The 12,239-nt window shown below is 44.4% G+C and overlaps 1 protein-coding gene across 5 annotated transcripts in view; it reads right to left on the reverse strand.

The window, feature by feature from the left end:
- The window catches only part of LOC147243664 (zinc finger protein 703-like), an 85,082-nt gene that overhangs the window by 29,022 nt on the left and 43,821 nt on the right, over positions 1 to 12,239 (reverse strand). For 4 of the 5 annotated variants that reach the window (XM_086187904.1, XM_086187903.1, XM_086187907.1 and 1 more), the window contains one exon: positions 1,657 to 1,820. The exons of the other annotated variant lie outside the window; for it this stretch is intronic. The gene's annotated coding sequence lies outside the window, so the exon portion shown is untranslated. The remainder of the gene's footprint in view (positions 1 to 1,656; positions 1,821 to 12,239) is intronic. 5 annotated transcript variants of the gene reach the window in all.

Here is a 12,239-nt window from a genome sequence, read left to right on the forward strand (position 1 = left end):
AGATTGGGCTCTTGATTTGAGAAACGTATGATTTTGGTGATGCAACTTCTTCTTCTTCTTTTTTTTAAACCAACGATCTTAAGATAAATGTGTTTTGTGAATGTTGATGTTCTCCGGCTGAGTGAAACCCCTACATTTTTGAAGGATTTACTGCCCGAGTATTTTACATACATTTCTAATCTGAGTCTTAAATTTCAAGTCATAAATCTGAGAGGCCAATGAGATTCTGTTTTATTTTTCCAAATAAATGTTCAAAAATGGCTGAAATCCACTCCTGTGACAGAGATCTTTTTTTTTTGTTTTCTCTCTCGCCACCCAAAGTTTGACGTTTTATTTTTTTGTTAGATTTTCTGGGCTGTATCGGATATCTATGGCATTTTCCTCAAATACTCATGTCCCACCTCCCTAAATCATAAATTCAGTTTCTCTTCAATTTTCCATAAATCCTAATTTTATTGGCCCATCACTTGAGGGAGTGACTAAGTACACATGGAACTCATGAGATTCCGATCCGTTTCGTGCCGATCCACACATTAGCATGCTCACCAGCGACACCGAGATGGCGGCTTGTAATTACAATCAATGAACCTTCATCATGACTACATCTCTGACACTAACTGAGGCTGAAAAGTCACTGAGTTTGATGAGTCTGAGTGGTGAAAGAACTCCTACCTTCCAAGAATAGCAAGCATTCGGAGGTGAAGCGTCCGTGTTCCAATGTGGCGCCGCTCTAGCGAACAGCAGAAGCTAATGTGCAATCTACAGGTGTACGTCAACGGCCGATGGCGTTTGGGCTAAATGTCTCAGTTGTCGTCGGTGGGAAATCAAAGCCTGACCACAAAATTCAAAACGTTGAGCTTGACAGCAGCAAGTGGGCACACGCTGGACGGAGATGATATTCTGCCTGAGGCCGCGTCAGCGTTGCAGTCAAACACAAGCACTGATCTAGGAGGCAAGGTACTGCTCGACTTTACCTTCAGCTTGTCAGGCGCTTCCTGACTGATCTCAATAAATTACAGTGTATAAACACAGCATGTCAGCAATAAATCACTTGTGCACGGGACGCTTTGACAAAGGAGCAGTTAGCTGAGTTTACTAGGGCTCCTTGAGCTGGTCAAACGCGGGTGGAAGTCGGGGAGACCTGGGAGCCAGGCAGCAGGTGTTGCTTGACTGCAAGCCGAGCAGATGTGGGATCCTGCACCATGTCCACATCAGTGCAGATACAGAACTTTATGAGCAGGATTATTATTATTGGTCATGGTTGTATTTTTCTTGCTGCGTTTACTGCCGGTCAGGAAAAGCTGTACCAAGTTTCAACGTTGTTGCTCCCCCTTCAGAATAGTTGAATCAAGTATTTTCATAAGTAATAGTCACAACAGGGCCCAGGATGAGAATACTGACCAGGGTGACCGGCCTTTGTTTTAGAGACGTCACAATGTGGGAGTTATAACACTGGATATTCTAATAATGTACAGTTTTACATGCTGGATGTACGAATTAGGGATGGACCCATCTGGTGTAAAAGACTGGAATCTGGAGGTTTTTGCATTTCTTACTTTCTGCCTCAATTAAAAACAATAATAAATTATTGTAAGTATTGGATCTGTGTGTGTGTGTGTGTGTGTGTGTGTGTGTGTGTGCGCGTGCGTGCTGTACCTCCTCCGGTCTATATGACTGAGCAGTGACCCCTCCACGAGGCTGCTCCCTGCTGGTTTGAAGCTCTCAGTAAAGCTTCTGTGGTTGCTGGTGTCTTCCTGTCCCTCTCAGGTAATTTATGGTTTTCAACCCTGCGTGCTCCCAGCCAGCGAAACCCGTGAACTCTGCAGGAATTCAGCACACGGGGAAGAGTGATGGGTGGGTAAGGGGTCCCGGATTTGTCATCTCAGACACAGAATAGTCTTTTGCCTATCTAAATTTGGTCATTTGGAGCATTTCGCTCAGTTTTAGTGGCGGTTTCTTCAGTTATATTAGCATCTGGTTACTTTATATTTGGTTATTTATCGTGAGTCATAGTGGGTTGCTGTCAAAGCTATGGTGTCTGCTTGTGTTAGCTGACTAAACTGCTGAAGATTTAGCTTAATTTAGCGGCAATTAGGTAGAGAGGCCTGGGCAGTCAAATGAGAACCACATGGAGGAAGGGACCGTTGGGAACATTAAAGCTAGCTAACCTCCGCTAGTCATTCAACTCCCTTGTAGTTTGCACAGTGGAATAACACAATCTACAATTAAATTGTGTGAACGTTCTATTTAATCCCAAAGTAACGCATTCGACCGCCAAGCAGGGACAATTTAGGTTCACCTCACCAAAGCAGCATGATGGTAAAATACCCAACACTGGTGCATTCTGGTCTTTGAACTTGAGAATTAGCAGGGTCGTGCACCATCTTAACCTATGTTAACATGCAGTTAATTACAAAACTCTAGGTTCCACTGTGACATTCTTTGTGCTACTGACTGATCTCATTACCATTGGAACTCACAACAGTTGTGTACATGTTTAAGTGCCAATGGCTGAATGCCACATCGATGAATTGACTAAGTAGGTCACAGCCTTACTTTCCTCTAGTTAGCTTCCTCCGTGTACCCCTTCCTCACACGTCTGATATGATCCCTGTGCGGAGAAAATCTGTGCTGGTTTCTCGTGACAAAAGTCGCATTTCTAACGAGCTAGGGTTTTGGACCCAGTGAGCTGGAATCGCAGTAGCACTTTTCTGCTAATCACAAGCCAGGGTACAATCAAATTAATCTTTAAACTGTCGGTTTGAGCCCAAACACTGCATCATTCCGCAGGAACCACTACTGAGGTCATCAGAGGCTGACCCACAACAAAGACAAGAGAGATTTGAGAGAGCACTTACTCACTAAGCATCAGTAATAGCAGAGTTACAAATGCAAGATTGTGAACAAACCACTGCACTCTCACTAGGATATAAGACATATTAAAACCATGTGTTTCTACTCCGCGCTGTGACCTGCGGAAGTCTCTAAAATCCCCAGCACAAGCCCCAAGTGCCTGCCACCAAGTGTGGAGTCACAGGCCCGATCCATGCCTCGCTTCAAACCAGATTTTCTACTTCCTGTGCCAAACTGCTGCCATATCCCATTTCTCAACAGACCTTGATGTACCTAATGTGGGAATTTATTATCACTCTCATCTTCTCGGCGGCTTCTCTTTCTTCATCCCTGTCATAGAACCACAGTGTGCCTCCAGGGCCCCAAGCACCCTGACTAGTCTGTGCTGCCCCGGCTCGAGGTCATCCTCTGCTTTAGTGCTGTTCACCCTTGTCAAAAGACATTCTCTTAGTGCCACTAGACAGAAAAGGAGACAGTAGATTCAATGTAATGGGCTGGGATCTTAATAAAAGGAGTTTTGTTGCATAGCCACACTTGATTTTTCAAGGCCTTGAATAGATGTGCTTGTGCTACAGTTGCTTGACCTCTTTGTGCCCAAGTCTCCGAACAATCGTCCCTGTGTTTGAAAATCGTCAAACTCTCAGATGCTCCTCTATTATAGTTAAGTTGCACTACTATACATAAACGTATCCCACAAGTAAATCTAACTATTCTCTCGTCTTTGTCTCTTTCACACAAACAGTGTCTCTTTCTGTTCGTGAACTCTTCACCCCGGCTGCCACCAGCAGGCTGTCATGCTAAATTATAGCCATCTTGTTTTGCAGCCTTTTACATTGATTGACAGACGAGGCGGCGCAATCAGAGAGGCCTGGATGAATGTCTTGTGAATTTCGGTGAATGCTTAGCAGTCAGATTACAGCTGTTTTGAAACTAGAAAACAAAAGGAAAACAGACTCATTGGCAGTTGCGACCGTCATCTGGTGAAGAGGGCGGCTGAACGGATGGACTTTTTAATCAAATATGGCTCCTGCTTCCTCCGATTAAAGCTGGTCCTCTGTTTCTGTTCGTAACCTTCATTCATGTTTATTATGTCAGCAATGAAAAATTATTATCAGAGCAAGAGAACGTCTGCGTCAACAGAGACAGATGAACACACAACTGCAAAGTCGATGAGGAGTGAGGAGGAAAAAAAAATAAAATCAAGAAACCAAATTACTGAACATCACAAATAACGCAGGTTAATGACCTGCTGACACGTTTGTCAGAAACGTCTTTGGGATATCAGTTAATTGGAGACAGAGGGCGTCAGGGTTCAATGGCGAGTGCTACCACCACTGCTGTTTCATAACGCAGTGCATCTCCTTCACATGAATGACATCATTGACAGAGTCTTGTGGAATGATGTCACATTCCTCCAGAGCTGTGTGTGCGTTCACACACACCCTCGTATGTGTGTATAATGTTGTTTTATACTTGTCATGTCACCAGCAGCTAAGTTAGTAACGTGACTCACTAAGAACACGTGAGTCAGGCAACGGCGAAACCAGAGCCAACTGAGAGAGAACCGAGTGTGTTAGCGCTGCTGCTAGTGGAGAGGAGCTAGTCCACACAGCCAGATACCAATTTACCATTTGTGACAATAAAATGGCCGACAGAGTCAACTTGATCAAAAGAGCCCTACAGTCCCTCCATACCCTGACCTGAAGCGTCCATTTCAGGCCAGTAGAAGTGTGGTATACGAGCCATGGCACGCCAAATAGAACTTCACCCCTTTGCCAATATACTGATTATTACCGAAAATCCCAGCATGTTGCTATATCATTTTACGCATCCAAAGTAAACCCTACCACACCGCCACGGTCTCTACGTAGCGGTATTTGGTAAAAATAATAAAAGTGTCATCTTCGATTTCGTCCATCTCAATTCGTCCGATTGACCACGAACAAAGACGCAGGAAGAAGGCCCTCGTTGTCCAAACAACGGGACGGTGATGTTGGCCGTCTCGGCTGACCGTGACTGATTCTTTGAGTGCTTTTCATTTCACCCAGTTTGCACCGACCACTAAGCTCAAATTCACAAAGTACAGTACGTCCTGTAACTCAGGCCGGATCCTCTTACACACACACACACACACACACACACACACACACACACACACACACACACACACACACACAACCACAGAATTTCTCAACCAAGTCTGCCACCTCTAAAGAGTTAATAGTTGTTTCGTAAGACATAACACACAGCATACATAACGAGTACAAACTCAAACACAACTGCACACACGTCCGGACACGCAGCACTGCAGAGTGTCCAACAGTCATTAGCCTGCAACCCAAGCAAACACAGACGAAAAGACAATGATGTACAGGTGGGCGTTTTATTTTCCTTTGCTACCAGCAGGGTGTTTGGGCTGTTGAAAGAACAGAACTCCTCACACACACAAACACAAACACACGCACACACACACACACACACACACACACACACACACACTTGAAGACAAGACTGAAGAAAGGGCGACCTTTGGCTGTGTTTGTTGGTCTAGACCCAGGCATGAACCTCCAGTCCCAGGGCATGCTGGGAATTAAACCAGGGGTCAGAGGTCACCGAGATGGGCAGCAGAGCAACCAGGAGGTGGCAGCGGGGTTAAGTAGGGGTAACAAGGCGGGACAGATCTTTATATGCCCCACGATATCGAATCGCATTCAGTTATCCAAGAATAACTTTATCCGCACACATTAATTCCTGCTTGGCTGGGAAGAGTCTTTCTGTATTCAGTTCTGCGACCACTGGCGCGGAGTTAGCGAGCGGCAAGCTTCACGGAGTCTGTCTGCACAAGATGAGTCAATATCAACAAGGTCCGCACATAACGCACCCATAAATCCCCTTTATGACAGATTAGAGAGAGCAATGGCTTTTCCACTCGTTTACCCATAAATACAGCAACACACTCAGCTGGTTTATGCCTCTCTCTTCAAATGATGGAACGGGTGAGCTGATGTTTATGGCCGTCAGTGAATATGTCTCACGCTGGCTACAGTCCAGCTCAACTTCAAAGCAATGAGAAAACAGACGCTCGGCGCGCTGAGGGTGATAGAAAAGGAAAACAGCTGTGGGAGATACAAGTTGCTCTTTTCAATGCGTTTTGTTGTGAGAAAGAACAAACAAGAAAAATGTTGAAGAAACCTTCCTGCTGCATTTTGGAATTATAATATTTCCCACGCCTGTTTTTTTTTTCCCCTCCAAGTTCTCACATATTTTGGATTTGCAGTAACAGACAGGAAATGAGTGGAAAAACGGGTGTACATAAGGGAGAGAGCAAGAGAGAGCGAGAGAGAGAGAGAGAGAGAGAGAACAGGTTAGAGACGGAGCCAGGCGAGCCGTCAGATCTGATGTAGGCGTTTTTTCCTGACAGCTGTAATTCTCCAGCCTACAGAAATTCATCAACAGCAGTTGCATTTAAGCTGCGCCGCGAGGCTGCGGCCCTTTCAAGTCTCCTTCTTCTGACAGGTAGATTTATTAGTCCTGAAGTTTTGTACAGATCACACGTCACTCTTGGCAAACTGTCAGCGTGTCAGAGAGGCCTTCTGGCTTTCTTAAGGTGGATCTGCCCAGAAGAGATTTACCCATTAGCTTCCTCCTCACCCATAACTTACTTCTCACTCAACTGTTCTAGCACAGAGAGCAAATATGGGAACACAGAAAATGGCAGGGAGGAGACGAAAGCTGTCATTTTGATGGATGGGTGTGAAAAATGGAGAATGTGGCAAAAAAAAAACAACAACACAGGACTTGTAATTTATAGTGAAACTGGCATTTGTAAGTGTATTTTGAAAGATTATTTCCTGTCAAACAGAAACGCCCAAAAAAGGAGAGATACTCCACACGGGGTGATAAAAAAAAAATAATAATAATAAAGCAAAGTTTTGTCTCAAGTTATCCAGCTTTGCATTCGTTGATTAATACAACCCATGAAAGATGTAATGTAACAATTATGACAAATTTTGATCGACTGCGTCGGCCTCTATTTATTTAATGTTTAGCTTTAATGTGATGACGTGGCACAGAAACTGAGAAGCAGCCGACCATCAGTCAAAGCTTTCATTTGTCCCGCAGAGATGCTGCAGGACTTTGTACCACGAGCGATGCAAACCGTGTTTTTGTTGCGTGATTCTAACATTTTACCTACTGGACTCAGGGTGAAGTCTGCTGTTTCTGTGACTCAACAAATTCAACTTCCCTGAAGACTTAAAACAGACTCCAACAGAAGGAGAGTCACCAGATTTATAAACAAAAAAACGAGCAAAAAGGAATGTCACTGTATGCTGATGTGCCAAACATGATACATGCAGTATAACTTTGTCGGACTGGATTTGAACAATAATGTGTCCATTGGTGGCGTTTCTCATGCTCATGACAAAAGGAGGGGGAAAAAAAAGAGGAATATTACCTTCCTGCATAGCCAGCTACAGTAGCTAGCTAACCTGCTACGTCTTGAGCTAATGGTTTGTTCTGAGAGTAAATGTTTGGATCTCTCCTGCTAAAAGTAGCCAATGTACCAACCACTTAGCTAGCAAGCCGTTCATTTGGTGTTTTTCTGATAGCATAACTACAGGTCCTTTTTTTAAACACTTGGCTCAAAGGGGTTTAAAGCCATGCTAGCAGGCCTATGAAGCTACATATCAAACTGCTACTTGAGCTAAGCGCTAGAAAACAAGCTAACATGCTCACAATGATGCGCTAACGGACAGAGGGTAAGGTTTTACGTTCAGCATCTGAGAGTACGATCAATTTGACCTTCAAGCTAGTGTTATTAGCTTTGCAGGCATTCTGTAAACAGGAAGTGACTAATGCTTTAATAATGTAGCGAAAGGGCTACCATCCTTAACTGCTAGCATGGCTAAAAGTTACAGATAGCATAATAGCTGCTTACACAAAGCGGACTAAACAAATTAACAGAAATACCCAGTGGTGAACTGGCATATTCCTTTTTTATCCGGGACAATGTAAGCCTTTCTTCGTGGCTGGCTTTGATAAGAACTGAGGGTCAAAGTTGAACCAGTAAATGTTGATTTATACTCCTAAGTACTCCAGTAACTGCTACAGTAAAGTATTGTAGCTAGTTAAACTGGAGATTCATTTATTTCCCATAGTTGGCAGCAACCCAGGTTGTTAAAAAAACAAAAAAACAACAACAACAGATTGTTCCTATTAGGCAAAGACATTTATTTAGCCTCCAAATCAAAACTACCAACTGTGTCAATTTGCTGTTTCAGTCAGTACAACATTTACATTCACCAAAAACAGCCTGTCATGTTATCAACAGAATTACGGCCGACTGTTGAGAAGGGACGAAGAGTGAGGAAGAAAAATCACGAGCAACAGATAGAAAAACCAAAGAGCGAGATGGAGACGGAGGGAAAGCACTCTGGGGTCCGTCTTTCAGTTCCACATCTGGCCCTGATATTTCAGAGTTAATTAGTCATGCAGGGGTTGTGTGTAGATAAATCTATCATCCCACAGTGCACAAACCATTTGAGAAATGAAAGGAAGTGAGGAGATATACACAGTCTGGGCTCCTTCATAAATCACAGGCCCAGATTAAAAACAGACACTGCCGTGATGAGAGGGAGGGATCAGGACAAGGCTGGCCCAGACCTTCTCACAATAGCACCAAGTTTTGCACATTCTTTAACCACGTGCCAACAGGCAGATTTAGCTAAAATATACAAATTTATAACTGTGTTCGTTTTGTTCCTTCTCACGCCTCATTATCTGAATCAAACATAACGTGTCAACCCTTTGAACCTGTTGAATCTGCTGCGTTGCTTCTGTTACTGGTACGAGCATTAGCTGGAGGAGCTGGAGGAGCTGCCGAAGCGGCGGACATGGCTGCACTCTCTGTTCTCCACAGTATCTCACTCAGCGGAGGAAGGAGTGGGAGGAGAAGGCTGACACGAGGGGAGGACGAGGAGCTGAAAGAATACCGAGGATTTATGGAAGGAGAATGAAACAAGAGAAAGGAGGATATGAGAGGAAGACCAGGAGGAAAAAAGTTTGGAACTATTAAGGCAGTGTTTGTGTTCACTTTTGGACTCAGTAGAGTGGTGTGTGTGTGTGTGTGTGTGTGTGAGAGAGAGAGAATGCTACAGCCTCAACTTCATCAACTATTTTTCACATGGCATTGTTTAAAATAAACCTTTTTTGGGACAAGAGATTGCATTATATCTCCGGTGAAGGCCATAATAAAGACCAAAAAGCTGAATTTTCTTATTTGAGGTCGCGTCCACCGGCCCTCCCAAGTCTTTTGAGGGATGGTTACATGGATGCCAGGTAATATTTCTAAAACTATGGCAGATATAATGACTGAAGGAAGATTTGGCAATTAGTTTTTGACTGTACAGTGAATAAAGTGACTAGAACATGAAATGAAACAGGTAGAAAACAGATGAGACAGGTAGGAATTTGATAGGTATTGGATTAGAAAGTTATTCACAGATCCAGAAAACATCCAGATGATTTCCAGAAGTCCTTCAGTCGTGTCACATGGATGCAAGGGAATTTGGTTGAAATTCATCTATGTCCCGTCCAGAGAAATATCTGGTCAGGATCCTCAGGATCCAGGACCTACAGTTCGATCCAGATCGGCTCCAAAAGCTCATCACTTGTTCCGTGAGCTGCTAACCATCTTTCCACCAAATCCCATCGAAAGCCGACACACTACACCCTCCAAGGAGGCAATAACAGAAATGCACTAAAGACTTAAAAATTATGCAGAGGAAAACCACTCAGACCTCAAAAACACAGTAAAATGATACCATAAAGTCAGGAAAAACGAGCCTGAGCTTTGAAGTAAACCCTCATTTCAGCAAACAGCCATTATTTTAAAGACCTGAGTAGGAAGTCTGAACATTTTACACCTTTGGTCTCATCGCAGCCTTCGCGCCTTTGGCGGTAAAGCCATCATAATCATTACGTCAACTGCTGAGACCTGCAGTGATAACAGCACCAAGGAGGTCAGACGGGGTAAGGAACCGACTTGATTGGTCTGCAATGAAAACTACTTGTACTGCCGTGCCTTTCCAAGTGTTGAACCACAGGTTGCTCCTTAGTTATCATCTTGTCTAAACCAATCATGTCTGATTTTTGTATCTGAATTTAGGCCTTTTTTTGCTGTCGAGCCTGGACGTGATCAAGATGTGATAAAACATGTTTTTAATTGCATTACAGGACCCTTTGCAGTTTTGTCTGGATTAAAAGTGCAGTCGACCGTGTTTGAGGCTTGGGCTGAACTCTAAATCACCTCCGACTTTAATTTAGAGCTGGTTCAGGATTTACGGCGGAGAGGAATACAGCCAGGTTAGGGTTAGGGTAGAGGTGAAGGTCAGGAGAGGGACAAGGTCAAAGGTTAAGTCAGGGAAAGTGCTGCATGTTAACGGGAACATGTGTGCAGCTCAAGTGAGTGACATTTCATGATGAAGGGTGATGAAGTCTGAAGTGATCCACAAAATATATTGGTTTAAAAGAAAAGTGGAGCTTAAAAAGAGGAAAAGGAGTAAAAATGGCACCTGGACGAAGCTTTGCTGCGGACAACCATCGTGGGTTGGGCTGCACCTCAAATCAAACTAAATTCAACTCCCAAAAATTTCAATAAACTCTGACGTGGCGAATCCTTAGCCGTTCCCGCTGCTGTCATCTACCCGGTTATTCCCAAACTTTGTGTTCACCTTAAGAGAAACAGCAACATATCTAATACTCAGCTGGCACCAAAGAAGAATGACAACTCGTCCAACCGAAGGGTCATTTCTTCCTCGCTTCCTTTTTCTCTGGCGAACGTCAGTGGACCGAAACGATGGGCCGGGCTGCTGCGTTTCTGGGTCTTCCTCTTTCACGTTCGAGCCCTGGTCGCGTTGCCTATCGTGGCATCTTTGACAGAAACACTTCACAACAAAAAAGCGCGTGATGGAAGCGGCTTCAATTTGAATTTTGTTCGTTTCTAAAATCCCCTTGACAGTCGACTTGACAAAACAAGACTTTTCCTAGTTGGTGAACTCGCAGGGGTTTATAGTTCACCAGCTAGTCCACTGCTGTCGTACATAGAAAGTGTTATACATAGTGAGCAGCCTGCGTATTTTTTCAGCTCTGCTGATAACTCTCTGAATTGGGGTCTTTTCCATGTTTACTAGAAGGTAGATTCAGCTCAGATGCCCAATGAATTGAACTGCCATTGCTGCTGACGGCCTACAGCTCCCCTGTGTCCCGTTTGCTTCTATGGAGGGTCCCTCAGCACCAGAGCGGACATGTCAGCCAGCTGATAGCCATCTGACCGGGAAACACTAAATTACAGATGAAACAGCAGGGGGGAAGCTGTAAATCACATGTTACAAAGAGCCTGGTGAAAGCGCAGGAACATTGCTCTGCGGTGACATCGGCCCTGGTAAGCTGCCTTCAAAGCCGGCGCAGGCAGGAAGCAGTCATTCCCCATTTCCTGTCTGCACCACCCAGGGGAGGACAGCACAACTGAGGTGTGAAGGAAAATCACGTTTTCATGTTCGGCTCTACTCTTCCTCTCAAGGACACACGAATCCACTGTGACTGTGCTCACGACTGTTCCTCAGAGCTGATGACAAGAGATCAGGAGCACAGGAATCGCTTTAGTATGAACGCGAACTCTGACCGTGATGAAGCTGTTGTCGTGGAAACGCCGACGATGGGTTTGTTGGTGTCAGGGTTGGTTTAGTTGAAAGTTAAACAAAGGAAGGCAAAGCACTTTCCCAAACTATAAACACCTCTATTGTCTTCCGTGTGTGTTTGCGTGTCCACTTGCACGTACTGCGCATTCACAGTGCTTAATCACTTGAATGTGTGTGTGTGTGCTTTTAGTAAAATCTAATCACAACTTTAATAAAACTAATCACATTAAGCAGTCTTAATGGCAGCTGAAGACGTTCACCTCTCCCTCCTTGGAGGGTTTACCAAAATCACATGAAACAGAAGTGCGTGTTTTCACTAACATGCTTGACTGTTATTATTTTTTGCTTAATTCAGTTATGGTGTAATTTCCCCTGCACGCTGCCCAGGCCACGGTGATGACGATGCTCCTTTGGGTGCCTTTGATTTGTCACACTGCCGGCATGCAGTTAGTGAATGTGAACCCCATTAGCCCTGGATCACCAGACTTGTTAGCAGCAGCACCTTCTGCAATAATTTACAACCCTGTCATCTCAACAGAATGTGTTTCTTGTAGAGCATAATGGAAGCAATCCATTCTCCCTGTCCACGCTGGAAAACACTTTGTTTTCCGTACAGACTGCATTCAGGTGGAAGATGCAGACTGGGGTGGGGATGGAGGGACGCCCATGGGTGACATCTGCAACACG

The sequence above is a fragment of the Aulostomus chinensis genome, chromosome 19, assembly GCF_037954235.1.
Source record: "Aulostomus chinensis isolate RoL2024-O1b breed Wild chromosome 19, RoL_Achi_v1.0, whole genome shotgun sequence".
NCBI classification, from domain to species: domain Eukaryota; kingdom Metazoa; phylum Chordata; class Actinopteri; order Syngnathiformes; family Aulostomidae; genus Aulostomus; species Aulostomus chinensis.